Source organism: Thermobia domestica, chromosome 7 (assembly GCF_964235325.1).
Source record: "Thermobia domestica chromosome 7, izTheDome1.hap1.1, whole genome shotgun sequence".
NCBI lineage: Eukaryota > Metazoa > Arthropoda > Insecta > Zygentoma > Lepismatidae > Thermobia > Thermobia domestica.
Genome location: NC_137460.1, coordinates 214,585,285 through 214,597,709, shown reverse-complemented (window position 1 = coordinate 214,597,709; position 12,425 = coordinate 214,585,285). Strand labels below are relative to the sequence as shown.

Genomic DNA, 12,425 nt, shown 5'->3' with positions numbered 1-12,425 from the left:
CTATAATTAGTATAATGATTGGTAATAATGCTACTACGATACTCTCGTGAGAGAATTTATTCAACATTCGATAAAATATTCTGGAAATACTTAATTCTAAAATATTGCATGAAAATATTTCATTTAAGTTACAGGACAAGGTAACAAAAACATTTTCATACAAAATTAACAGGCGTTTTAAAAATATTTCTTATATTACGATCGAATTTATTTTTAAAATATTCGAAATATTTTAAAAATTATATTTCATATATTTTCTTGTAACAATAGAAAAGATTGTAAATGACATGTTGGAAAACATTTTATTCTGTTCATAGGCCTATTCTGTTTTCTTTATCATGTATGTAAAACATTTTTAGTGTTACTTCGAAAACATTTTCTCTCTCAACTAAGGGGTAAAAGTGCGGGGGGACGCCGCCCCCACCTCGAAAAAACATGTACGGCGTCTCCCCAGTTCCTAAAAAAAATTACAATGGGCAAAGATAGGCAGGGGAATGGCGTGACGTCATTCGCTACCTACCGTCCCCCCACCTTTTCAGATTCACTTTTACCCCTGCTCTCAACATTGAAAACATATTACATTACATTCAACACAATATTTCTATTACAATTTGTGAAAAATTTCCTTACATTATTTTCCTAATAACGTTTTAAAATGCACATTCTGTCAGTGGCGTATTTACGATTTTGTTTCGTGGAGGGTATCTTTGCTAACTTTATTCCTGGAAATGTGAAAATTTTGCAGGATATTTCATTTACTTTAATATAGTAAAACAAATTTGAGGGGGGTCTTAAGCCCGGAAAGCTTATTTAACGTCACTGCTTCCTGTACTTCATTACATGTTCTCCAAACACATTTAAAAAAAAAAAATTTCCGGCAAATATTTGGGATACATCTCAGATATAACAAGGAATATGTTTTCTCCAGTAACGGAAGAGTATATTCTGAAAATGTAAAAATGTTACTATAATAGACCTATATCAGAAAATGTTGTTCACTAAAGACACAAAATATCTTCCAAAACACAATGGAAGACATTTTCTATTCATTTTTAATGTTTTCTTTTACCTGTTTTAAAGTTTTATATTCAAAATTCGATAAAATATTCTGGAAATAATACTAAAGTATCATACGGAAATATTTAATTTAAGTTATAGGAGAAGATTACCAAAATACTTTTGTAAAAAGTAAGTAAACCTTTTCAAAACATTTCTGAAAAATATTTCTTATATTACGAAATAATTTATTTTTAAAATATTCTAAATGTTTTTTAAAATATATATTTAATACGTTTTCTCATAAAAATAGAAAATATTGCAAATAACGTATTAGAAAACATTTTTTTAATATGTGGAATATATTTCCTTTCATTGTTTTCCGTATCATATATGGAAAACATTTTTAGTATCATTTCAAAAATATTTCCCTTCTCAACAGTGAAAACATATTAAATTAGATCCAAAACAATATTTGTAATATATTTTGTGAATATTTTCCTGGATTTACTTTCCGGCAAGCATTCTCAAAATGTACTCCCGGTAATTTCTGAAATGTTTTACAAACATTTTTGGGAAAATATTTTCGGGAAATGTTCGGAATACATTGGGGGAACCAGGATGGAAATTTCCAGAGAAGGAAAACCTTTTGGAAACCAAGGAAAATATTTTCTTTTGATTGAGGAAATATTCCTTGCTGTGTGGGAATATCCATTTTCTGGACTTCAGTGGATGGTCCATTGGATGTCAATATTTAATCCACGAATGAAACGTCCACGGAGCTACATGATCTGGATAAAAAAAGGGACGTACGGAAAACAACATTCAATTGTTAGTGACGGCACATGCGCAGATCCTTGCACAGTGCACTCTCAGCAAGTTTGAATTCAGTGGTTGAGAAGCGTAAAAATTTCAGTGATAATACTTTTAGTTCTATGTTGGATTGAAGAAGGAAGAGAGAATAGGAACTGCGAAAAAGGTAAGATATGATGAGTGATTTGTTTATATAGATTTATTCCGGTGCACAATTTATTATGCAACTGAAAGTTTATGTGTATGTGGACAAAAGTAACTCATTATCAATTATAGGCTGGGGTAACGTAGATGGGCACATGGGAATTGGTAATATATATATATCAGTGAATTCACATGGTGAAGGGTGCAATAACACCCTCATATAAGATACTAGTGAGGTTCGTTCCTTCTGTACCAAAGCTCAGGACTCAATTCGACATTACTCGAGAAGACGGTTCTACCAAATTTTAGATTTCTTACATTCCCAGGTTAGATTAGAGTTTTGTATTTCTTTTAGCCGAGCATGCACAAAATGAGGAGCTCAATTACTACTTGCAGATTGACTTCAGGAGGGCTCAGTATGGGTTAACTACTGTATCGCCGGACCAATTTTAGAAAATTTACCAGATAAATTGGAGAGTTTCTTTTGGTTCGTGAGTAAAAGTAAGTTGAGGGTGATAGTTACCAAAATACTTATCGTTAGTTATTTTTGATATTGTAAGCTACACTATATATATGGGGGGCGGAAGGGGAAGGTTCTAGATTACTGGTCCCCCATGCAGATTAGTAGCTGGGTGTGTTTCTTTCTGTACTAAAGAGTATACATTTAACTTATACAGTATTGCCGAGCGAGCGTTAGCGAGTGAAGGCGGGTTAGAGCCCCGCAGGGCACGTTGTTTTCTGTCTTTATTACTGCTCAATGGGAAGGGGGGCCAGTAATATAGAACCTTGCCGGGCGGAAGGGACTGTTTGGCGGTATATTTGTTATGATTTTTGGGAAAGGCAGTGCGTAAATGACAAGGTTGTGTCATATCGTGATTGAGTGTTATGAAGTTATACAAAAATGAGTGTCAGTTGTCGAAATTGTGTGAAAGGCATGGTCTACTAAACAGGCAAAATGTTTATTGTGACTAGTGTAAACAAATTGAAGCTACAGAAAAGAAGAGGAACATTTAACCAAACCTAATCGAGTATGATCTAATTTAGTACATTTTGGTACTTTTTTGGATTGCATGTAGTACCTCCCCCAAAGCTGTCAACACATAAGGCGTGCATTTTATGAAATGAACTGTTAGATGAAATTGTTTTTCCACTATCCTCGTTTATGCGTATACTCATCGCCGCTGACGCGCCTGCTCCCTACGGACGCTGTTTCTGCTCTCCTGTTTTGACTCGGTTAGATGGCATTCGTGCTTTTTACTGGCCACGTAGCACAAATTAGTCAGTGTTTTATGGACTAGCTTTTATGCCATACGTTCACATCGTATTTCGAACATTAATCATTATCAAGTGAGCCAGGCCAATATCTAGTATTTTGGGTGAGAAACTAAATAATATTCCTTTTCTTATTTCCGTATTCTGGCAATACAGCAGTAATACCATAAGTATAAATACATTGCGGATGTGAGCTCCTCCGTGGCTAAGCAGTTGGCGTGCGAGACCCGAGTTCGATTACCGGCGAGAGCTCAGGTGGTTCGGATTCCACGTTAATCAGTCAGCGCTTTGCCAAGAAACAGAAATGTCAGTTAATAAATGAACGTAAAAGGTCTATAGCATCAATTTTTTTTTTTGGATCGTAATAGTAAAGTTTATTTTTTACAGTATCCTTTATATTTATTAAGTTGAAATAATTACTAGCAAATGCTAGCAGCAGGCCCGTGTCTAGGGGGGCCGGGCCCCCCCTAAATTTTTGCTGGCCCCCTTTAAAAGTTTTACGATACGCTTAGATATGAACTATAATATGGTTGGATCAGGCCCCCCCTAAATTTTTGGGCTGGCTACCGGCCTGGCTAGCAGTGATATTTTTTTCTTCGTCACATCTGCCACAGGTGGATAGAAGAAATGTCATTGGTTAAAGATTTTAGCTCTCAGATTTCTAGAAGCTGGGAGTAGGAGATGTAGAAGCGTCTTTTCTTCGAATATCGGGGTTGGATTAACACGTACAATGTAACTGTAGAAATTTTCAGTTTTAAAGTTTCGGCGTAAAAGGTATATCGACCAGATGAGGTTGAGTGGAAATTTGTCGCAATTCGGCGTGTAAGTAAAGACGGATAGTGTAATGACATCTATGCGTATTGATATCTTGCGAAACTTCATAAATACGTCCATATATTATTTAGTAACGTTATTATATTATATATTTACAATATTTCCAATAACGAGGAAGATTTAGTAAGGAAAACGTAATACAGGTTAACACATCCTATGTTTTTTTTTCATTATTTCGGTATTTTCCAGTTTTTTTTTTTTTTTGTACTTTATTTTCATTCGAATTAAGTACTTTCTTCCTACTTTGTTTTCGTGTGAGAGGAAATTTTCATCTCCTTGTATACTTCATGGCGTTTGTCATGGTTCCTTCGGGGCAGAGCGGTTTGATGTGGAGGGTCATGTGTGTGAGCTCACAGTAAGAAAGTTTAACGTTATTTTCCATCACCGATGGACTTGTACTAATAACTATCCGATTTAATTTTAAGCTTTCCTCCGGACATGTAATTTATTCCTATTTACTTAGTTCACCTTTTGATTAGAGTAATTTCTATTATTTAAATTTTCTTAAACTGGATTTTTTTAAATTTTCCTTTTTATTATCTTTGCTTATTAACCAACTTTTGGTGGTAACGAAGTTTGTTTGTTATATAGAATTTGTTTGTAAATTCCAATTCTGAAGGTCGTCTAGCGGAGACGAAATAACTAAGACGCAGTTAATAAGGGGGAACTTTCTAACGGTGGTCCTCCTTCGTATCTGCTTGGTCACAGACTTAGAGCTGGTTTGAGGATAGTATAATCGGTCTGTATTGAGAGGACCATACGTTTTTGGGGTCTATGGCTAATTGTTTCGGTTTAAGTCAACAAATGGTTGTAAGTTTTGTAAGTTCATAGCACACCATCTCCAGAATTAAATGGCATTTGCGGTACTGTCCTAGTAGAAATGCAGTGTTAGGTTCATACGTGTAGCATGTTACCAGAGACACGAGTCTGAAATATAAAAAATTGTCAAAAAAATTGCATCATCAATTTGGTTTTAGTCTTAATATTTAAAGATTTGGTTTTAGTCTTAATATTTAAAGGCTAAATTGTAAGCTATAATGGACGTAGTTAAAATTGTAATTGATTTCATAATTTCTTCTAAGACAGTTAATGATTTTTTTATCCAGGATAACACGGAAATAAAATTTACTTGAAAGAAAAGGGTCGGGTTGAAAATGGGCTGTAGTGTAATAATTTGACGTGCAATGACTCAAATATGTTTATCCTTTTTTTTTAAAAAAAAAATAGTACAATTTTTATGTTACACATTTAATGTGCGATAAATATATTTTCGTAGTAAATCGGCTCAATGTTAGATAGATAACATTTTTGAAGTCGATTACAAATATCTACCTTATAACATTTTTCCTTTCAATTACACATAATGTATCATGTCTTGCTCGACGGTGAGTAATTGAACTGTATTGTATGGTAGGCTACATACCTAATACTTTAGATTTTAGTATATCGTATACGTCTGTGTAATATGCTCATTTTTATCAGCAACTTACGCTAGAGCTCAAAAGAAGAGCTTTTTTTTTTTTTTCCTGTGGGCCCTACTTTCCTTGGTAAGGCCGCTCAAAGAGCTCAATTTTGAATTTTATTTTTGGTTTATAGGCAACTTTCGAAAAACAAAGGACCAGGAAAGGGTGTGGGGTATTGGAAAGAAGTAGGATAAAGCTTATTCATAAATTAACATCTCGTTACTTTGTCATTCAGGACTCAGATAAATGTTTGTAGTTAGCATGTCTATTTTGACCTAATGGTCCAGTTTTACTGCAAGCCTGTATCTGCGCACTGCATAACAGAAAAGCAGAATGTTACCTTATGAACAGCTCGTATTTGACTTCTTTCCAATATCCTATTTCCTTTCCTGGCAAATTGTTCATCGAAAGTTGCCTAAAAGCCAATGTAAAATTCAAATTTGGACCCTTAGAAGGACTCTTCCAATGAAAGGAGGTCCCACAGGAAAAAACGCAAGTTAATTTATTTTGTCTCCTTTTGACTTCTAGAAGTTCCTGTAGAGCTTGTCCACGATTTTTATACCATATATATATATATATATATATATATATATATATATATATATATACAGTATATATAGGGTGGGTGGGTGTTGTTCAAGTAGTTTCTTCAATTTAACATCGTCATCCTATGTTGTTACCAGTTTGAAAAGAATGCATAGGTATTTCCTTCACAAATGGTTGAAAAGCACTAAATAAATAAATAAATAAAATACTGGTTAATTTGTATTTTTTACTGTAGTGACGTGATATGTATTAATGCTCTTCTTGCTTTATATATATATTACCGTTTTTCAACCATTCGTGAATCCAGTGCTTGTGTATTCACTCTATTAGTAACAACGAGGATACCAATGTAAAATCGCCAAAAGTACTTTCGTTTATTTTCTTCATTGCATGTGTGTTGAGCTTTTTTTGGTTTATATATCATCACAGCCCACTCTGACTTAGATTACAAACACCTTTCTTCTACGTCTTTGGAAGGCTCCCCTATTGATGAAATTTAATTCTAACACTGGGAAGACACTCGCTTAAAGTAGTAGACAGGATGCAGGCAAGCCTTCGTTGCCCGTGGTTGTGGCTTAAGGTTTGTCGGTTGTCCATTTGAACGAAGTTGTTCGAATAAAACTTTACCAAAAATTACCTTAGAAGTTTGTATATTCTTTTAGGATGATTATCACGGTTCAATAGGAGTCACAAATATCATTCTAAACCCTAAGTGTGCAAAGAACTTGAAATCAAAGATTTTATGCATAAATGTCGTACTATAAATTATCCTTTTATTTCTCTACCCGTGCTCACATGTAGCTTTTTCTAACTGGACAATTGCCCAACACTGTGACCTCATTCACATCTGCAGGTCAATTTTTAAAGGTGCTTCATTTTTTCCTTCCATAGTATTACATTCGAGCATCGAAACCTTTAACGAGTCATTTTTTTTTTTAATTTTGAGTAGATATATTTTGGGGGGAAGGAGAGAAATTTTGATCTACGGAATGTATCAAAAAGTCGTTCCTACGCTTGGGAGGTGATTCTTGATCAAAATGGGACGAAAATTTAGCATTTTTGCTCTGGGTCCTCTTTTGACTCCGGGGAAACTTATTTTTATTTGTGACTTTTACACTAATTTGTCTCAGCACTGAAGGGAAAAGGTATGAGATATTGGAAAGAAGTTGGATAGGACCTATGCGTTAGGTAACATCACGGTTTGTCTTGCCAGGTTTGAATTACGAAAACGCATGTAAATAGAGCTAGACACGATGTCTTTGAGGTTTTTGTTCTCCTGTTGATCTCTAGAATTTCGCCTCAAGCGTTGTAAACAACCTTCTGATTCAACCTGTGTAAATAAAACTTACATTTTCGAAAAATAAAATAAGCTTGGACGTATAAGTATTAAAAATATTCTACTACAGCTTTTTAATTAAAAGTAGTGTTACAGAATAACGATATCTGCACATATAAGTGTATTGTATATAAAAATCGAAAGTTACATAAATTTCCATACTTTTAATTCTATTTTAAATTTCCTTATTTAATACAGACAGCTAAGACAAGGCTCATAGCAAGCTGAGAAAGGCTGAGTACACCTCAGATCTGAACAAAGACGATGAAGGACGTTTACGTAAACGAAAGGAACAAAGGCCTTTAACACCAGAAGTTAACAGTGAAACGTCGGACGACGAAGTGAATTCTATGATCGAAATGCTACCTACACCACCTAAAGTAACTAAATCTATTAGGAAGCAAGATGTTGGCGTTAGTTCCGTGTGCCTTGCTTCTGCTGAAGATAAGGAACAAAGTAAGTATCTCATTTAAATGAGCTATATTAGACAAGCTTCGCTAACACTTCCATGTGATAAGTCGCGTTGCACGCACATTGCACCTATTTAGGCATACGCATTGGTCGGGAAATGCAAAACTAGCTGAACTGAATTTGATGGATTTAATTCGGCACTTTATTTTGTTGGAAACTATTAGAAGTTCCAAAGTTCGAATAGATTTTAATCCCGTTTTACTTTTCAACTTAGTTAAATCATATTATTAAAACATATGAAGCTTAAGAAATAACGAATAAGTTCTGTGCATAATTTTGTGCTTCGTGAGGATCCATGCGAAAGAGAATATTAAAGTTTTATATAATTTGTATTACTTTCAAAATTGTATAGGGTTACAGGAGTACAAGTAGTTATACTTTAGACTGGAAGTTTATTAGCTGTTAGACATATTTCGACGGTTCAATGCAGCAACCTTGTAGATCAACAGTACAGGATTTGGTAAAAATATCTATTTAGTATTAGCTGCTAACTCTGTTGAAACTGCCCCTTTTCTGCGTCGATTTGTAGCTCTGAAGGCGAATTCAGATCTTTTTTGTTTTTTCATTACAGAAAAGGAATGAAATGCTATGGTTCATATCTTGCTAAAACCTTATAGTTATATGCTTTTGCTCACAAATGATAAAGCTAAAAAGGCAAACTATCTTGATTTCGCCAAAAGTCGACATATATGCTTATGCCTTTCTGGAGAAAAGTGCAATAATGTATTTATAATTACAACTATGTGTTTGAGATACTGAGTTTGGGCAATTACTTGGTTTGAAGCAGAAATCGTCTGCTATCTTTATGCATTCAAATCAGACTTTTCATAAAAATTTGAAACTTGTAAAAAGTATAAAAATTTCGACATATAGTATAGGTGTTCGGATCCCGAATCTATCCTTCTGTTGGAGATTATTAGAGTTCTCTTTAGTTTTCCAATGAATGAAGGGATAATGATTCTACAAAGACTCAGTAATTTCTTAGGGCTCAATATTTTCGTAATTTCATTTCAGTTTTCAAAGTTTTCTTATTAGTTGAAAGCTCTTTCAGGTTAACCGAACAAGCAGCAGTAGAGAAAAAGAGAACAATAAACTCCCGATTATTCGCGGAATTAGCTGGCAAAGGCACCGCGAATAGCTGAAAATGACAGACAATACTTGTTCGTAAAATAAAAATTGTCCTAGCTTAAAAAACTTATTGTATTGTACGTAAAACATAAGAAAAAGCTTGCAAATATGTATAGAGAACACTAAAAATATTTGTACCGGTATTGTTCAGTACAACGTAAAACAACCAACGAAAAAGTGTATATTTACAGTGAAGCCAAGGTACGATACTGTAAGTTAATTTATACTCTATATTTAAACAGTCTCGTTCTGTATGACTCGTGCAGTAGCTTTATTGAGTTAACTTTTTTCCGAAAGACGCCAGCGTATAATCGGGAGTGTGCTATAGTTTATTGAAGAATGCTATAATCTGATGTTGCTGTTAGCTCACCATTCATTTTTTCAGTTTGTTTGCATGTAGTAAAACCCAATTGGAATTGGCTGAGGTATGATTTTAGTTTTAATGAAAAATGTGTTCAGGTAGGCAGTTTCTTTGTGTAATCAATTATTATTATTATTATTATTATTATTATTATTTCCTTTTCCTTCAGAATTTCTTAAATACTTTTGAAATTAATTTTAACACTAAATAACAACCGTAACCGTTTATAGTAAATTTGTTTCCCACATTGCAATGACAAGACTCTCTCCAAGCACTATGTTCCTTTGTGATTTGTGGTGGATGGAGTTAATAAAAAAAGGAAGTCAAAATATGTCTTTCTCAGTGTCATTCTAAGAATGTGAAATGATGATGTCGCGCCATACAATATTTCAAATATAGATTTTTTTCAATAAAAAGTTTTATATTCCATATAGTTTTAGAAAAATAAAGTAATAAATAGACTATGTTTTATGGTATAAATTAGGGATTATATACAAACATTATAATTAGGAAGATTTCATGTGCTTTGGAGGTTGATTCCTGCAAGGACACTGAACATGTTAGATTAGTGGAAAGCATGCAGTGTTGCACCCAATTGTGATAAGCATCAGAGGGTACTTTTCTGCTTTGCTGGCGGTTCAATTCTCATTTGACAGTAGAAAACTTTGAATCTCTTCTTGGTTTTACATACATTTTTCAGCTTTCTTCCAACTGCAATATCTAATTCTGTAATAGTTTGTCATAACAGAAAAAAGTGTAAGGGCATGCATTTCTTAAAGTGCTTTTCTTAGTTTTTTTCCGTAATATGATTTCGTAAATTTCCATAATTATTCATCTCAACACATTCTTTCTATTGTCCAGAAGACATGGCTTCCTTTGAAACATGCTATTTTAAGTGCTTAATCTTTCATAATGCGTACGTAAACACATTTTAATAACAATACATTTTGTAATTTGTGGGTCAATTTGGAATTTGTAATTTTAACTTTGTACCTTTGAGTCTCGTTTATATAGTTTAAAGTTAGAAGTTCTCAGGTTCGATCCCCGACCGCGGTCACGTAATTTTTACTCTTTAAAATTAAACATAAAAACTTATTTAACTACAAGCTCATAATTTGATTTTTTTTTAATAATTTTGATCGTTCTGATGTTGATAGTATCTAGAATTAATTTTCCCATTTTCTTGATTTCAGAAAAAAGAAATGTGGAGAACAGCAATAAGAAAGGATTTCTGTCAATCACTCATTGTGTACAGGACCAGATTTCAGTGTTTTGTGCCCATGGGCCCTAGCGAAATGGCTAGATAATTTTATAGCGAAATAGCTAGATAGTTTTATAGCGAAATATCTTACTATTTTTAAATAGCTAGATAGTTTTATGTATTTTCTTTGTATACAAATTGTGGAAGAACTCGATTTTCGAGAATAATAATTTGTATATTTTAGATTTATTGTTATGTTTATGTCTCGAAATCGTTAAGTAAGGTTATGGGAATTTAATGTTGAATATGTAAAGTTAATGCAAGCTGCACAATCTCGCTAATAGTTGTGTCAGCAATTCATTGTAAACAGTTGTGTATAAGAATGTCATCGTAACGTGTCTGGCAATGTAGGAAGGAAATGTTGACAATGTGTCTTTCCTCACATTAGCCAGATTCTGGAAATTGTACAAAACGTGAATTTGTGGGATTTTATGAATTTCATGAGATTACGGATGTACGGAGAATTGCTTAGAAGCGGGAAGTCAGAACGTGTCGAGGGTTGCAGTTTTGAGTTTTGACACATGGAAGGAATTTGTCTCTCCATGTGAAAACGGTGTCGCACGTGCCACAGCAGACGGAAAAGCAGACGATGGTAGTTGGACCCCGCCAAACAAAACCACAGGACGAGAAGGTTTTGAGGAGGAGTTCCTGAGATTTCCTAGAGAGTTCGAGAGGATCAGTTCCTGAGTTCTTGATTATTAGTTCTGAGAGTTCCAAGATTGTTCATTGACTTTGAAGATACTTGGGTTCGAGTCTGGAGAACCAAGTTCCATTTAATTATCCACCAGATGATAGGAGAAAACAGTACGTTGTACGTCAACATATTCTAACGACGCAGAACTTCGAGGGGGATTTACATTGAGAGGCCCATTCCTCAATGCCCACTTTCATCGTCCAACAACAAGGAGTGTAAGCTTAAGGAGCAGAGTTCAACACCAGAACGACGTGGGACAGCAACAGATTTATCCAGGTATGTGTGACTCCGAGTCAGAATTCAAAGCTCAATACTTGATCGTACTATACCTTACTGGCAAATGACTCCGAATATCCGTTATAGCAAATATTCAGAAATCTCACAGTTCATTCATCATATTTTAGAAATACATTGTTTTATGTTAAATGAAGTGGACGTATATTTATTTGTTTAATCCCCATATGAAAACCTCTTGCAAGTAAAGTTATAACTTTCCCACTCATTCTAGATGGTGAGTGGAGGGCGCCTAGTAGCACTCATCTTTGCATCCCCAAATAGGCACTGAGTGGCTAGGTTGTCATGGTGGTGAGATGCTGGTCTTAAGGTCTTTTAGATCAAAGGTACGATTCCAGTAATTATTTAGAGCATGGTTGGAGATTGCTGGCTTGTAAAGATCCTAGTAAATTAATTACCTCCCTTCCCTCCCATGGTGGAGTATGCTTAGGGTTCGATTCCCGGCAGAAGTAGTACAGTATTGTATATTAAATGAAGTGTACCGTTTATTTATTTAAATTATCTCCATGGTCGAGAAGCTTCGGGTTCGGTTCCAGTGCAATGCATAGGTTGTCACATGGACAAAAGTAATTAGGTTGACATGGTGCAGATGCGTTGGGTTAGTTTCCCAGTTAAAAGTTTAAGTATTTGTAAATTTAAAGAATAGTAAATTTAAATCCCTCCCTTCCCACCCATGGTGAATTATGTGCGTTTAGTAAATTTAAACTATAATGAATTTAAAAAATCCCTCCCGACCCGCCCATTTATGGTGAATAATGTTTAAATTAGTAACTAATAGAATTGTTAATGAAACCCACCCATCCCACCCTCGC

At 34.4% G+C, this 12,425-nt stretch overlaps 1 long non-coding RNA gene across 1 annotated transcript; it reads left to right on the top strand.

The window, feature by feature from the left end:
- Positions 1-1,836: 1,836 nt before the first annotated feature.
- LOC145689000 (uncharacterized) lies at positions 1,837-11,723 on the top strand. Its single transcript, XR_014132056.1, has 3 exons — positions 1,837-1,975; positions 7,603-7,860; positions 10,558-11,723. It is a non-coding gene; the product is annotated as an uncharacterized LOC145689000 (long non-coding RNA).
- Positions 11,724-12,425: the final 702 nt, after the last annotated feature.